The sequence below is a fragment of the Ornithorhynchus anatinus genome, chromosome X3 (assembly GCF_004115215.2).
Source record: "Ornithorhynchus anatinus isolate Pmale09 chromosome X3, mOrnAna1.pri.v4, whole genome shotgun sequence".
NCBI classification, from domain to species: Eukaryota; Metazoa; Chordata; class Mammalia; order Monotremata; family Ornithorhynchidae; genus Ornithorhynchus; species Ornithorhynchus anatinus.
In genome coordinates, this window is record NC_041751.1 from 19,113,007 (window position 1) to 19,128,432 (window position 15,426).

Genomic DNA, 15,426 nt, shown 5'->3' on the forward strand with positions numbered 1-15,426 from the left:
CAGTGGGGTAGATATAAGTTAGTCAGGTCAGAGATAGTCCCTGTCCTATTTGGTACTCACAGTCTTAGCAGAGGAAAAATAATTCACTGTGACCTGTGATCTCATTTGCCACCTAATAATAATAATGGTATTCATTAAGTGCTTACTACGTGCTAAGCATTGAACTTAGTTCTTGGAAAGATAAAAGATAATCAGGACAGACACAGCCCCTGTCCCTCCTGGGGCTCGGGATCTAAGCAGGAAGGAGAACAGATATAAAAACCCCATTTTACAGTTAAGGAAGCTGAGGCACAGAGAAGTTAAGTGACTTGCCTAAGGTCACACAACAGGCAAGTGGTTGAGCCAGCATTAGAACTCAGCTCCTCTGACTCCCAGGCCCATGCCTTTTCCACTAAGCCACCCTACTTCCCAAGTCACAACATCTCTGGTTCTTCATTTCACCTTTTTTAGTGTGTTTGTGGCATTTCCTGAGCTCTTACTTGTGTCATGCACTATACTAAGCACTGAAATAGACACAAAATAATTAGGTTGGACACCGTCCATGTGTCAAACAGGGCTCACAGTCTTAATCCCCATTTTAAAGATGAGATAAATGAAGCACAGAGAAGTTAAATGACTTGCCCTAGGTCATACATCAGACAAGTGGCAGATCCGGGATTAGAACGCAGGTCCTTCTGTCTCCCAGGCCTGTGCTCTTTCCACTAAGCCACACTGCTTCCCATTCTCACACTGATCTTCCAAAACGTCACAAATTAATTCACAGTGAAAGTGGAGCCCCTTTCAGTGTCACACCTGGAGAGTTTCCAGTACTCTACCAGTCTCGACTACGGGAGGGAGAGTCAAGCAGAGGCCTACCCATTCCATTCTTAGCTTGGCAGTGGCTAGTGAGTGGAATTCAATCTGCTACAGGTCAAAACTCACCTGCGTTGGGCAGCAGTGGCGTGGGAGAGAGTCGAGAGTGGAGACTCAAATTTACTGCGCAGAAGGAGGTGATGGTAAACCACTTCCATATTTTTACCGAGAAAACTCTATGGATACACTACCAGAACAATTGCAGTTGAAGATGGGGCCTTCTGGGAGAGATGGGTCCATGTCATCATTAGGGGTAGGAGACGACTCGACAGCATAAGACAAGACAAAAGTGGAGGCCTCCTGCTTATTGAAATCATTAGAAAAGCAATCGTTCTTTCTGAGGGATATGGCAGAATTCCAAATTTCCAATGGAAGTCTCTGGAAAACAAGAATACCCAACCAACCATTCATCCAAGCCTTGGGAAAATAGAACTGAATAAATAGGACAGAAGAAAAGTTCATCATCCAACATTATTAAAAATAATAATAATAATGTTAGTTGTTAAACACTAATTATGTGCTGAGCACTGTTCCAAGTGTTGTGTAAATACAAGGTAACCAGGTCGAAAACAGTCCTGAACCATATTGGGCCCACACTCTTAATCCTCATTTTTGCAGATGAAGTGATTGAAGCCCAGAAAAGTTAAGTGACTCTCCCAAGGTCACAAAACAGACATGTGGCAGAACTGGGATTAGAACCTTCAGACTACCAGGCCTGTGCTCTATCCACTAAGCCAAGCTGCTTCTCTTTTTTTTCCTATCATTATTAATGGGGCAGGATTTTTGGAGAAGGTGGATTTTCGAGAAGGCTTAAAGATGGGAAAGGGACAGGCAGATTTAACCAACCCCTAGATGATTTACATTTTTAAAATACCCTGTCTATTAAATTAATGTTATTGGATTAAAATGAGCAATTACTGAGTTTTTTTAAGGATAATTATGTATTGTTAAGGGATAAAATGGCAGCATGTTTCCAAACATGTTTGTAAATCCCTTGTGCCATTATCCAAATGATCTCTCATTTGGTTTTTGAAACTGTCCTTCAGGCAGACCTCTCCCTGAAAGCTGCTGTCTTTCTCATCTGCGGGGACTGAACCCTAGATTACTGTTCCCTAAAATTACTAGATTACTGATCCCTAACAACATTAGATTAGATTAGAAATGAATGTCCAGTGGGAAATGCAGGGAAAGAGGAATGATCTAGGAAACTGCAAATTGGAATCCCCAAATGTCCATCTGGAGAAGCGGTGAGGCTTAGTGGAAAGAGCCTGGGCCTGGGAGGCAGAAGACCTAGGTTCTAATCCCAGCTCTACCACCTGCCTGCTGAATGACCTTGGGCAAGTCATTAAACTTTTCTGTACCTCAGTTTCCTTATGTATAAAATGGGATTAAAGTATCTGTTTCACCCCCTCCTTAAACTATAAGATCCATGTAGGTTGAGGACTGTGTTTGATCTGATTGTATTGTATCTATTCTCGTTCTTAGTAGAGTGCTTGATACACAAAAAGTGCTTAAGAAATATTATTGCTGTTATTAACATCATTGTTATTACCATTATTATTGTAATAATTAATGATAGTAATAACAAGAATTCCTAAACGTTTCCCCTCCATTTGAAGTAGAGACAATAAAGTTGCATGGCTCAGTGGAAAGAGCATGGGCTTTGGAGTCAGGGCTCATGAGTTCGAATCCCAGCTCTGCCACTTGTCGGCTGTGTGACTGTGGGCAAGTCACTTAACTTCTCTGTGCCTCAGTTCCCTCATCTGTAAAATGGGGATTAAGACTGTGAGCCCCACGTGGGACAACCTGATTCCCCTATGTCTACCCCAGCGCTTAGAACAGTGCTCAGCACATAGTAAGCGCTTAACAAATACCAACATTATTATTATTATTATTAAAGTTAACTATGGTTATTTTACAAAGCTCATTTAAACTTCAGCTGTCAGGCAATCCTGTAAAAAAAAAACTACAGTCAACTCAGGCAAACTTGTATGTGCATGAAAATGACTCAGATTGAGAAACTTCTTTTCCACAAAGCAAAAATACATAATGGATATAATGAAGGTCCTCATGATCTTTACAATGGAAGAGAACAAAATCTTATTATGTGACATGCAGGTCAACCTAAGGAACACACAGGACCAGTACTGGGATGCTAAGGATGAAGAGATGTGATGCGAAGGTTAAGTAGTTAGTACAGAGCTCTGCACACAGTAAGCACTCAGTAAATACCACTGATTGATTGATTGATTAACCCATCGAAATCCAAAGCTATGGTAACTGCCACCAGGACAAGGGCTTTTATTCATCGTTAAGGTGGGCCCATCTACTCTCCATTCTCATAAGAGCGTAACCTGCGCTATTACCACACCAGTGGTCCATCTATTTTCTAGGATTCCGTCTCCATCAATCCCTAGACTGTAAACTCTTTGAGGGCCAGGATTATCTCTAATAACTCTACTGTACTATACCAAACACTCAGTACAGGTGCTCTCCCCAAAGTAAATGCTCAATAAATATTATTGATTGATTAATTGGTTGCAGAAAGACCAGGATGCTTGAAGGAAACATGTGACGGTTGCCCACCCAGATTTTATCCTTGGGGTTAGGGATGGACCATCTGTCACCCTGAATTTCCCTTTCTACATTCCTAACTTCTCCTTTAATAACCCATTATGAATCTGGGCCTCATTTTGTCCTTTCTTACACCTTCCCGATGTTCCTTTTTCCTGATGTGATGGGGAAGATAATTTTACACAGGAGACAGGGTGTGAGCGAGAGGTTGATGTGAGAGAAGTGAGAGCAAGGCACAGTGACTAGGTTGCCTTGAAAGTAGTAAAGAACTGAAAGCTGGGTTCTCCTGAGAGGAATGAGGAAAAGCATTCATTCAATCATTTACTGAGCTCTTACTTTGTGCAGAGCACTCTACTAAGCGCTATGGAAAGAGGTGATTCATTGACTTAAGAATGATGGTCAAGAGTTTCTGCAGATGTGGAAAACAAGGGGTAGCTATTGGAGGGTTTTGAGGAGTGGGGAGATGTGTACAAAGTGATGTTTATTTAAAACTGAGTCTTGACAGTTCTCGGACTACCACTATGTACCATATTTACTTGTGTGATTGCCACATTTTGGTATAATTTTGTAATATTGAAATGGGGTGGAACTGTTACACACGTCATATAAGAATGAAGTCTGACAATTAAGAGAGAAGAAAAGAGGAAAAGGAAAAAAAAGAAAGAGGAAAGGAGGAGAGAAAGAAAAGAAAATGAGGAGTTAAAGGCATTACAATTACAACATAACACTGGACAGCTTTTCTGTGTGCATCATTTGGCCTGGACTGTGGGTCTCGCATTGGCCTTTGAAACCGCACATGCATTCAAGTTAACTTTAGTTGTCATTGGTGTCTTCTTTAAATAGTAAAGATACAAATGGTTTATCAATTTGGTTTGAACCATCTTGTGTGATTACCCACAGTTTGTTCCCTTTCCTCTTACCCGGATCAATGTCACTGAGGTAATCCTTTAACAGACATTCAAACCAAAGTAGAGAATGCACCGAGCTCTGGCTATCACCTTGTCATCCTGACTGTATCTTTATCCTCTTTCCTTTTAGTTTCCCCACTGATTTTCCAGATGCTTCCCTTTCTCTAGACTGTAAGCTTGTTGGGGATAGGGAATGTGTCTACCAAAATGCTCAAGAAATATGATTAGGAGACTCTTTCACTTTTAGCTTTGTCAATTCTGGCCTTTCCTCATCACCGTGGATATGATCCAAAATAATTCAGTGATCTTCTACGTATGATCCCACCACTGAGGGTAAGGGCTAAGAGGCATATGCCAAAATGTGGCAGCTTTCACCCCAACTTAGGGAAGCAGCATTGCCTAGTGGATAGAGCATGAGCCTGGGAGTCAGAAGGACCTGGGTTCTAATCCCGACTCTTCCGCTTGTCTGTTGTGTGACCTTGGACGTTGTCACTTAACTTCTCTGTGCTTCAACTACCTTATCTGTAAAATGGGGATTGAGACTGTGAGCCCCATGTGGGACAAGGACTGGGTCCAACCTGATTTGTTTGTATCTATCCCAGTATTTAGAGCAGTGCTTGACCCAGAGTGCTTAAGAAATGCCATCATTATCATCACCCAACTTTTGAGGAAGTCACCACATCAGGCAAAACCATGAAGAAAGCACCTTGATCAGCTGGCGATTCCTGCAGAAATATATCGGGAGTAGTTTAATGCTTGGATTTCTACACTGAATGAATTGTGGTGTTTGTTGTGCGCTTCACTAAGCACAGGGTCAGATACAAGGTTATGAGATCAGACACAGTCCCTGTCTCACACAGGACTCACAATCTATCTTACACAATCATCTTTTACAGATGAAGAAACTGGGGCTTCAAATACTCAGGAAAACCCAAGGAGAGAAATGAGCAACGGGGCAGAGCCTGACTTCAGCCCTGAGACCTCAGCTGGACTCAGAAATGGGGATCAAGACAGCCTGCCCTGCCTCCTTTTTCCAAACCACCCTCTCTTTTCTTCCTGCATTTAATGACGCCTTTTGGGGAGGTAGTGTGGCCTAGTGTAAAGAAAGGAACTGGGAGTTCTTCTCCTAGATCTGCCACTTCTTGAGTGCTGAGGGTGCTTAGGCAAGATACTTAACCTCTTTGGGCTTGTTTCCTCATTTATAAAATGGGAATAAAATACCTGTTCTCTCTCCATTTTATACTGTAACAGGAACTTACCCTGATCTGAATATCCTGTATCACATAGTGAGAACTTACTATTAGAAGTAGCAGGGAAGCAGTGTGGCCTGGGAGCCAGAGGACCTGAGTTCTTCCCCCAGCTCCTACACATGCTGGCTGTATGAACTTGAACAAGTCGCTTACCTTCTCTTTGCCTCAGTTTCCTCGACTGTGAAGTGGGGGTTCAATACCTATTCTACCTCCTACTTATACCTCCTTATACTCTGTTACCTCCTTTAAATGTAATTTATTTTATTGTCTGTCTCCCCCATTAGATTGTAAGCTCCTTGAGGGTGGGGATCATGCCTACCAATTCTATCGTTCTCCCCCAAGTGCTTAATTGAGTGTTCTGCATACAGTAAATGTTCAATAATCAAGTAGTCTATCAATCAAGTGCAGTCGAATGTGGGATAGGGACTGTATCTGACCTGATTAACTTGTATCTATCCCAACACTTAAAACAGTGCTTGACGTAATAGTAAGTACTAACAAATATTATCAAAAAATGCATTATTAGTAGTCTCGATGCACCCCGTAAGAAAGGAAGGGAGAGACAGGCCATACTATTTCCATTTTACAGATGAGGAAACTGAGGCAAAGAGAGGTTAAGTGACTTGCCCACGGCCATGCAGTAGGCGGGAAGTAGAGCTGAGATTAAAACCCAGGTCTCCTGACTCCCAAACCCACTTCCCTTAGGCAGCACTATCCTGATAGCTAGACCCACAGAGCAATCTCCTTGGAACCGCTATACTGAAATTTCAAAAGCTGAACTAACGCACTTTTTCATTTAATACTAATAGTGCTGTATGTTGCGGGCTTACTATCTGCCAAGGACTGTACTAAGCATGGGGAAAGATGTGAGATAAGCCCTTGCCACAAAATGTACTGGTACCAGACCCCACAAACCCTATTATTGTACCAGAGCTGCCTTCAAGGCAGTTCTAATGGGCACCGAACCTATGGATTCCGCTTTTTCTTTTCAGCCTCACCCTGCCCACTCAGCTATCATCTCCTTGCCATTTATGGCCATACCTTCCACCCAGAGCTTGCAATCTAGTCAGGGAGACAGATGCTTAAATAAATTACAGTTAGAAGGAGGTACTAGGCTATTAAAGCATATTAATCAATCATATTCTCAATCAATAGATCAATCAATAGTATTTCCTGAGCACTTGATTGATAGACTACTTGATTATTGAACACTTACTTTATGGAGAACATTCAAGTGCTTGGGGGAAAACGATAGAATTGGTAGGCATGATCCCCACCCTCAAGGAGCTTACAATCTAATGGGGGAGACAAACAATAAAATAAATTACATTTAAGGGAGGTAACAGAGTATAGGATATGTGCATAATATGCTATGTGGGAATATGACTATCCAAGTCCTTGGGTGACACAGAAGTACTGAAGTGGCATTTGGGGGCAGTGAGAGATTAATCCAGGAAGGCTTCCTGGAGGGGACATAACTTTGAAAGGGGTTTGAAGATTGGGAGACCTATATCGGCTATCAACAGGGAAGGAGTTCCAGGTGGGAGGAAGGGGTGAGCAAGTGTTTGGTGGGGGGAGATTGAGAACGTGGCAGGTTAGTTTGAAGGGATCAAAGAGGGCAAGATGGGATGTAGCGGGAGAAAGAGTCGATACACAGGATGGAAAGAATGGGTTGAGTGTCCTAAATCCTATGGTCAAGAGCTGCTATATGATGCGGAGAGGAGTGGGTAACCACTGGAGGCTTTTGAGGAGTGGGGAAATGTGTGCAGAGTGATATTTTTGAAAAAATGATCTGAACAATAGAGAGAAGTATGGCCTGGAGAGGAAAGAGACTGGAAGCAAGGAGATCAGATAGTAAACTGATAAAATAGTCAATATGGGATATGGCGAGTACCAGGACCAGCATGGTGGCCATTTGGACAGAGAAAATACTGGAAATTGGGAGAAAGGATTTGTTGTCAGATTGAATATGTGGGTTGAAAGAGATGGGGGAATCAAAGATGATATCAAAGCTACTGGCTTCAGAAATAAGATGATGGTGGTATCGTCAACTGTGATAGGGAATTAAGGGGAAAAAGTGGATTTAGAAGAAAGATGAGGAGTTCAGTTTTGGACATATTGATCTTAAGGCTCTGGGAGGAGATCCATAAAGAGATGTTCTGGAGTCAGGAGGGAATGCAAGATTCCAGAAAAGTAGAGTGTTCTGAGTTAGCATGGTAGATTCAGGAGTCCTCTGCCTAATGATAATAATATTGTTGGCTTTTTTTAAGCGTTTACTATGTGCCAAGCACTGTTCTAAGCTCTGAGTTAGATTCAATTTAATCAGGTTGGACACAGTCTCACATGGGGCTCACAGTCTTGATCCCTGTTTGGCAAATGAGATAACTGAGGCACAGAGAATTTAAGTGACTTACCCAAGGTCACACAGCAGAAAAGTGGTAGAGCTGTGATTAGAATCTAGGTCTTTGTGACTCCCGGGCCCATGCTCTATCCACTAGACCATACTGCTCTTTCCTTCTGTTTCTCTTATTCTCCTCTTCCCTTCTCCTTACACTGTCCTCTCCCATCCTATCCCCAGCACGCTCCCCATTTCTTCCCTCCTACTTGCTCTTTTTTCTCTTCTACCTTTTTTTCCCCTCTGCTTCTCTTCCCTTCACCTTTTCGTCTCTCTGTGTCTATCTTTGTTTGCCTCTCTTTCTCCCCACTCTTTCTTTCTCCCTCCCTTCCTCCACTCCCCTCTAAATCCCCATTTTTTTTTGTTCTGTTCCTCTATTTAAATAATTTCCCCTTATTGGATAAACAATTCATACCAGTTCCAAAATGTCATGGAAAACATTTTCCTCAGTGTCTCTATCTTACTGTTTACTCAGCAGATTTGTTTTGCAAGAAGTTGTGGAGCCAGAGCTCCTAGAAGTAGCTCTTCAGCTCCATCCCCGGTTTAATCTCCATCTCCATCACTAGTTTTATTATCTCCAGCTCCAGAGAAGCGGCATGGCCTAGTGTTAAGAGCATGTACGTGGGAGTCAGAGAGCCTGGGTTCTAATCCCAGCTCAGCCATTTGTCTACTGCATGACCTTGGGAAAGTCACTTAACTTTGTGACTCAGTTACCTCATTCATAACAAAAAAAGAAATGTGTGGATTAAATCCTCCTCCCTCTGATTTAGACTGTGAGCCCCATGTAGGACAGGGACTGTGTTCAACCTGATTATCTTGTATCTACCCCCGCACTTAGTACAGAGCTTAGCATATAGTAACCATTTAACAACAAGTACCATTGAAAAAAAAAGATTCCTGAGGCATTGTCCTTCTTAATTCCTGTGGGGAATATAATACATAGAAACAAGTAATGATTCTCTTGTTACACCTGCTCTTAGACACTTCCTCGACGACTCAAGTCAGTTGTGACTCCACAATTTATGAGCGAAGAAAGGAACTTGCAGACAGTTCAGAGAGCCAACAGAGCTCTCAGCAACAGTAGCAGTGACCTTAATTGATCATCTGCTATGTGCTCAATAAACCGCTTGTTTAATGGATCATCTTTTTTTAATAGTATTTGTTAAGCACTTACTATGTGCAAGATAATCAAGTTGGATACAGTCCCTGTCCCACATGGGGCTCACAGCCTTAATCCTCATTTTACAGATGAGGTAAGTGAGGCTCAGAGAAGTTACGTGACTTGCCCGGGATCACACAGCAGTCAAGTAGCAGAGCTGGAATTAGAACCCAGGCCCAGGGTCTTTCCATTAGGCTACAGTGCTTCTCATATTGAAGGATTTCATTAGATTAATGTGCCATAGTGCCAAATGTGCCAATTCATATGCCACCGGGCAGACCAGTGTGCTAGGTGCTTGAGAACATGAGAAAGATGCAGCTCCAGCCCTCCAAGCGTTTCCTATCTAAGGGCTGACAGGTTGGGAGATTAGACCCAAGAAGATGTACCTTATGGACTAATCACTAATTTTTGGAAATTATTTCCCAAGTCTGCGAGAAACCCCAAAGCAGACACAAGGCCTTTCAGGGGTCCAGTGCCTAAGCAAAATGGGTCCTCTAGGCTGTAAGCTCAGTGTGGGTAGGGAATGTGTCTACCAACTTTGCTGTATTGTAGTCTCCCAAAAACTCAGTACAGTGCTCAACACACAGTAAGTGCTTAGTAAATACCACCAATTGTTTCTTGAACAGTGCCAAAATAGTAATCGACTTAATCCTTCCATGGATTAAAGGGTTTGGAATCTCCCTTTGGGAAATCAATCAATCAGTCAACCAATCAGGAAGAACAGTTCTTACTGATTTTCCATGTGGGATAAGGGACTGTGTTTGATCTAATTATCTTGTATCTACCTTAGTGCTCAGCACGATGCATGGCACATAGAAAGTGCTTAACATATACCATTATTATTATCACTATTAATAATAATCAATCAATGGTATTTATTACGTGATTGCGATGTGCATAGCACTGTATTAAGTCCTTGGGAGAGTATAGAGCAACAGAATTAGACGACACATTCCCTGCCCATAGTGAGATTATTATTGTCATTATTATTATCATCATCATCGTCATTATTATTTCAGAGAGCTGATTTCTCCCAGCATCGTACAACTTCCATACAGGTGAGTTGGTCTCCTTAGCCCTCTTGGATATGATCTAATGCATATTACATGCTAAATGCTCCAGGAGCCAGACGGGGAAGTTTAGAGTTCACCTGAGCTACCCCTGTGGCCTTACAGAGTTAATCCATCTCCCCCCTTTCAGGAAGCCTTGTCATTTCCTCAGATCATAGAGGGGATTTTGTTGTTCCTCTATTGACCCTCCAATCCCTAAGGGCCACAGTTGTGTCACCCTGTACCGGGGCTGGTAGAGCATGGTGGGTGAAGGGGATAACCAGAAGCAATAAAATCAACCCATCAAAATATTTGGTGACTTTTAGGATGTTGTTCCTGTTAGACACTTAATTTCCCTCCTGTGGTTCATCTCGTCAACAGAGCACCTTGATGTAATCATTTCCCTGTAATTCAGAGATAAACATCTCATGCACTAAATTTAGAATACTACTGTTCTCTTTGTGTTCTACAGGCAAGCCCCATCTTGCATGGAAATACAGCGAGAATTTGGAAAACCAAAAATGACACAAGACTATAACCAGTGTTGTGGTGAGCTACCTTCACACCCCTCCCTACTCCCTGCTCGAGGCCCCCCTAGGTTACTTGCCCATTACATTGAAGTATCTCTCTCTCTCTCTCTCTCTCTCTGGCCTTGTTTTCCTCTTGATAATCTCAGTGTTTTCGCATTTAGAGATCATAAAGGCAAAACAGCTGAACGTATAGACTTCCATGTTGACTTTGGGAAGCCAGCTGAAGTGAAGACCTAGGATCTGTGTCAAGATGAAACCAGCGCAGGGTTTCCTAATGGGCCCGTTTGACCCCCAAAGGCCTGGACCAGCCCCTAGGGAATACTGTTGATTCCAGTTGGGAGGGAGGGTTCTCTGAAGCAAGACTGACTCCTTGGGGTGGTCCAGAGGTTTGAGATCAAACTAGAACCCCAGGTTTGGAATTGGGACATCTGTCTTCCTGGTGTGCTGGGTGGGATTGTGAAGAGACGGCTGAGACTGATTTCTCAGTGGAGCTCACGGCAGCCTGATTCCAACCCAAATCCAGCATTAAGCCCCAGAATCCCAGGAAAGAAAGTAAGAGCAACTTTGTCTAGTGGAAAAAGCACAGGTGTGGGAGTCAGCGGACCTGTGTTCCAATCCTGGCTCTGCCACTTGTATGCTGTGTTACCTTGGGCAAATCACTTCACTTTTCTGTGCCTCATTTGCCTCGTCTGCAAAATGGGCATTCAATACCTCCTACTTAGACTGTGAGCCCATGTGGGATCTGTTCATCTTGTATTTAGTGCTCAGAACAGTGCTTGGCACATAGTAAGTGCTAAACAAACACCATTATTTATTGTTATTATTATTATGAGATTGTATCACTGTATCCTGTCAACTCACTGGTTCTGCGCTTCTGTGGTGTTTCTCTCAGGCCTTGCTTTCTTATTAATAAAAATAACAATAATAATGGTACTTGTTAAGTACTTACTCTGTGCCAAGCACTGGGGAAGGTACAAGATAGGTTGGACAAAGTCCCTGTCCCACATAGGGCTCACAGTCTTAATCCCCATTTTCCAGAGGCAGTAACTGAGGCCCAGAGAAGTGAAGTGACTTGCCCAAGGTCACACAGCAGACATGTGGCAGAATGAAGATTAGAACCCATGACCGTCTGACTCCCACATGGGTGCCCTATCCACTAAGCCAAGCTGCTTCTCAGTAATCACAGTAGATTTGAGTGAGAATAGGCAGCTGCAAATGAGGAAGTATGGAGAAGAGAACTAGAGGGGGAGAAAGAAATGAAGAAAGCAAGAGAAAGGTTCTGGGTATCTAGGGAGAGGATGCCTGCCAAAGTGGCCTTTATGTGCCCTGAAACTGCACTTCCCATCAGCTTAAAAGCAGCCCCTTGAGCCACAGCCCAGGCAGGGTAAATCCCTTCTCGAGAAGATGAAGCAGGGGTAGAGAAGAGTTCTCAGATGAGTAAAAGTTTGTTTTTCCCCTGGCCAGAGGTTTTTTTTTTTTCAGTTGTTGCAAAGAAGTTATTCATCATTCTGGACTGGTTGGGACTTTTGATGGGTTGGGGGATGGGGAAAGGGGTGTGCTAGACTTGCCAGGAAGATGTCCTTCGCCTTTCATATGCTCCCTGAGCCCGTCCTCGGCTGCAGGAAAGATCTCCAGCCCACAGCCTGGAAAATTCTTCCCAAAAGCCAGAGACTTAGGTGGAAAAGGGACTTTTGCTTTTCTCAGTTGGTTTTCCTTTAGGGGCAGCTGGCAAGCCCTGGAGGAGCCAGGCAAGTGAAGTGATCCTGTTCTTATTGGTTTTCCTGGGTTCAATAGGGTGGCCAGCAGCATGGTCTAGTGGATAGAGCATGGGCATGAGAGTCACAAGGTAGTGGGTTCTAATTCCAGCTCCACCACCTGTCTTCTGTGTGACCTTGGACAAATCGCTTAGTGCCTCGGTCACCTCACCCGTAAAATAGGGAGTGAGACAGTGAGCCATACGTGGGACAGGGACTTTGTCCAACCTGATTTGCTTGTATCCAACCCAATACTTAGTTCTATGCGCGGCACATGTGCTTAACAAATACTACAGTTATTATTGTTATTAAGAACCGTGCCTTGGTCAGAGACAGATCACTTGCTATCCCTGGACAAACTCAAGACTGGAGCCTTCTCCTTCCATTCCCAGGCATGAGAAGGTTGTTTTCCTTCCCCAGAGGCCCATGCTGTTTTTATAACAAGGCCGGGGGCACAAAGCCTGTTTGAAAATGGCATGGGGAGTCCATTCCTGCCCCTCATTCAGCTCCCAGCAGACAGCTGGGTACAACGTAGTGAAGAGGGGAGGGGGGTACGTAAGCTCAATAAAGAGATTTATGTGGTCACACTGCCTTAGCCAAAGGGAAGGGGAGGTGACTGACCCAGTAAGGTTAGTATCACCCTAACTGATCATTTAGGTAGTGTTGGATTTACGGGGGAACCTGAATTCATAAGTCTTGAGTGGAAGCCCAGGATTTTGCCAAATCCTTCAGGGACTACCTGGAACTAAAGTTGTACAGATAGATGAATATAGTGATCAGTGAACACTCAGGCTAGATCAGAGATTCCAAAGAACCGTTTGGAGCGTAGAAGCGGCAGCACCTAACTCCTGCCTTGTTGCTAGAAGCGGGGAAGCCACATGAACGCTTCAGGACACTTGCTCTCGACGGTGATTGCTGAAACAAGCTTCAAGGCTATTTTTGAAAACTTAACCAGAGAGAAAATTCCCCCTGGCCTAACTGGTACAGAGGAGGCTTTCTCTGTCTGGATTCTTCCCTCTCTAATCGTTCTGAGATTGCCAATAGAGTGAAAAGAGCTATAGCATGGAAGCTCCCAAGTCATCCATTTCATGGCGAAAAGAAATGCACAACCCTGGTTGTTTTACCCCATTCCTTTATCCTAGAAGGAGAAAAGAAGCTACATACTAATACAAAGAACCAGCCTTAACACTTTGGTCCACTTCGGTTTCTGAAGTCAGAAAATATCCAGTTAGACTCGCCTCATGAGTAGAGGCTTCACCATTGCTGCTAAAGTGAACCTCCTACAGTGACCTTTAAAGCCTTTTTGGCAGTACTTTGCAGGAATGACTTGCTAGAATATAAAGGAGTAGTTTAGATACAACCCCACATTAGAGATTACAGTTATATGTGGCCAGGTTACAGGAATGATTGGAGATTTTAAATAAAAGAAAGCTGTAAAATTCAGTCATGGGCTGGCATTAATTCAGTCATTTTTAAAGGAAAAGGCCCTAAAATAAACTCATTTACAAGAATGAGGTGAATTTCAGCACAAGCTGTGACATATAGGACATCCTCATACACCTAACTCCTACTGACTTTAAACTCCACACATGGAAGAGACACGGGAAGGGTTTGAGCTAGGTTACAAGGGTGAAAATCCCCTTTTAGACTGTAAGGTCCCTTTAGACTGTAATCTTGTTGTGGGCCGGGAATGTTTCTGTTGTATTGTTGTGTTGTACTCTCCCAAGCAGTGCCCTGCACACAGTAAGTGCTCAAAAAACATGATTGATTGATTTAAAATTGGTGCAGGAGCAAAGCAAGTGGTATGCTCAGAATTGGGAAATAGGGGAGGGGAGGGAGGCATACATTTAAGGACTTGATTAACCCACAACGGCCCGAAGATGTCCGAAGGATTCAGGGCTTGGAGCTTCTTTAGCTCTCCATCCGGATGTGCCCCCCTATCCCAGCCAGGCATCTTGCAATATGTGCTGCTGGGCACAGGGAGGCTGTGAGAGGGTGTGGATGGCTCAGCTCAAACCATCACCATGCTGGTAATAGGACATATCAGTCAATCAAAGGTATTTATGGAGTGTTTACCGTGTGCAGATCACTAGGCACTTGGGAGAATGCAATACAATATAGCTGGAAGATATGATCCCTGCCCTCAAGGAGCTCACATATCTTTCCACCCTTCTCTTTCAACCCTAAATTGAAGCCCTGGGAAAAAGAGGCAGCCTCCCTTGGAAGCAGTAAATCAGTAGAATTTATTGAGCACCTACTCAAATCCTTTTATTAAGTGCTTGGTAGAATACAACTGCAGCAAGCCAAGAAGCAGTGTGGCTTTGTGGAAAGAATACAGCATCTGGGAGTAAGATGATCTGGGTTCTAATCCCAGATCTGCCACTTGCCTGATTTGCAACTTTGGGAAAGTCATTTAACTTCTCTGTGCCTCAGTTTCTTCAGCTATAAAAAGAGGATTCAATACCTGCTTCCCTCTAAACTGGAAACTCCTTGTGGGGAGGGAATGTGTCTACCAAGTGTTATACTCTCCAAAGAACTTAGAATGGTGCTCTGAACATAATAAGTGCTCAATATATATGATTTTTTGATTGACTGATTCATCCGCACACCCCCACTCTCTGAGAAGCCCTCTCACCACCCGCCCCCCCTACAATGCCTTAAAATACCTCCTGACCTCCAGCTTTAAATGCTGGTGCCTGGCTGGTTGTGGAAGTGAAAGTGTCATGTCAACCCCAGTGTGGCATCTTGTACACTGATCCCCCTCTCTCCATAAAGGCATCATCTTCTGACTTTGCCTATACCTCCCTCTCTCGCTCCTTTTTTTCCTTTCCCTCCTTCCCACTTTCCCTGCCTCCCCTTCTCCCTCCCTTTTTCTCCCTTCCCTCCCTCTTCCTCTTCCCCCCCCCATTCCTTCTTCTGTCACTTCTTTTCTCCTCTTTCCCTCCTTTTCTCTCT

At 43.6% G+C, this 15,426-nt stretch overlaps 1 non-coding gene across 1 annotated transcript; it reads left to right on the plus strand.

Annotated features, from left to right (window-relative positions):
* The first annotated feature begins 774 nt into the window (after positions 1–774).
* Positions 775–911, plus strand: LOC114807697. The gene has a single exon (XR_003755772.1). It is a non-coding gene; the product is annotated as a small nucleolar RNA SNORA7 (small nucleolar RNA).
* The last annotated feature ends 14,515 nt before the right edge of the window (positions 912–15,426 follow it).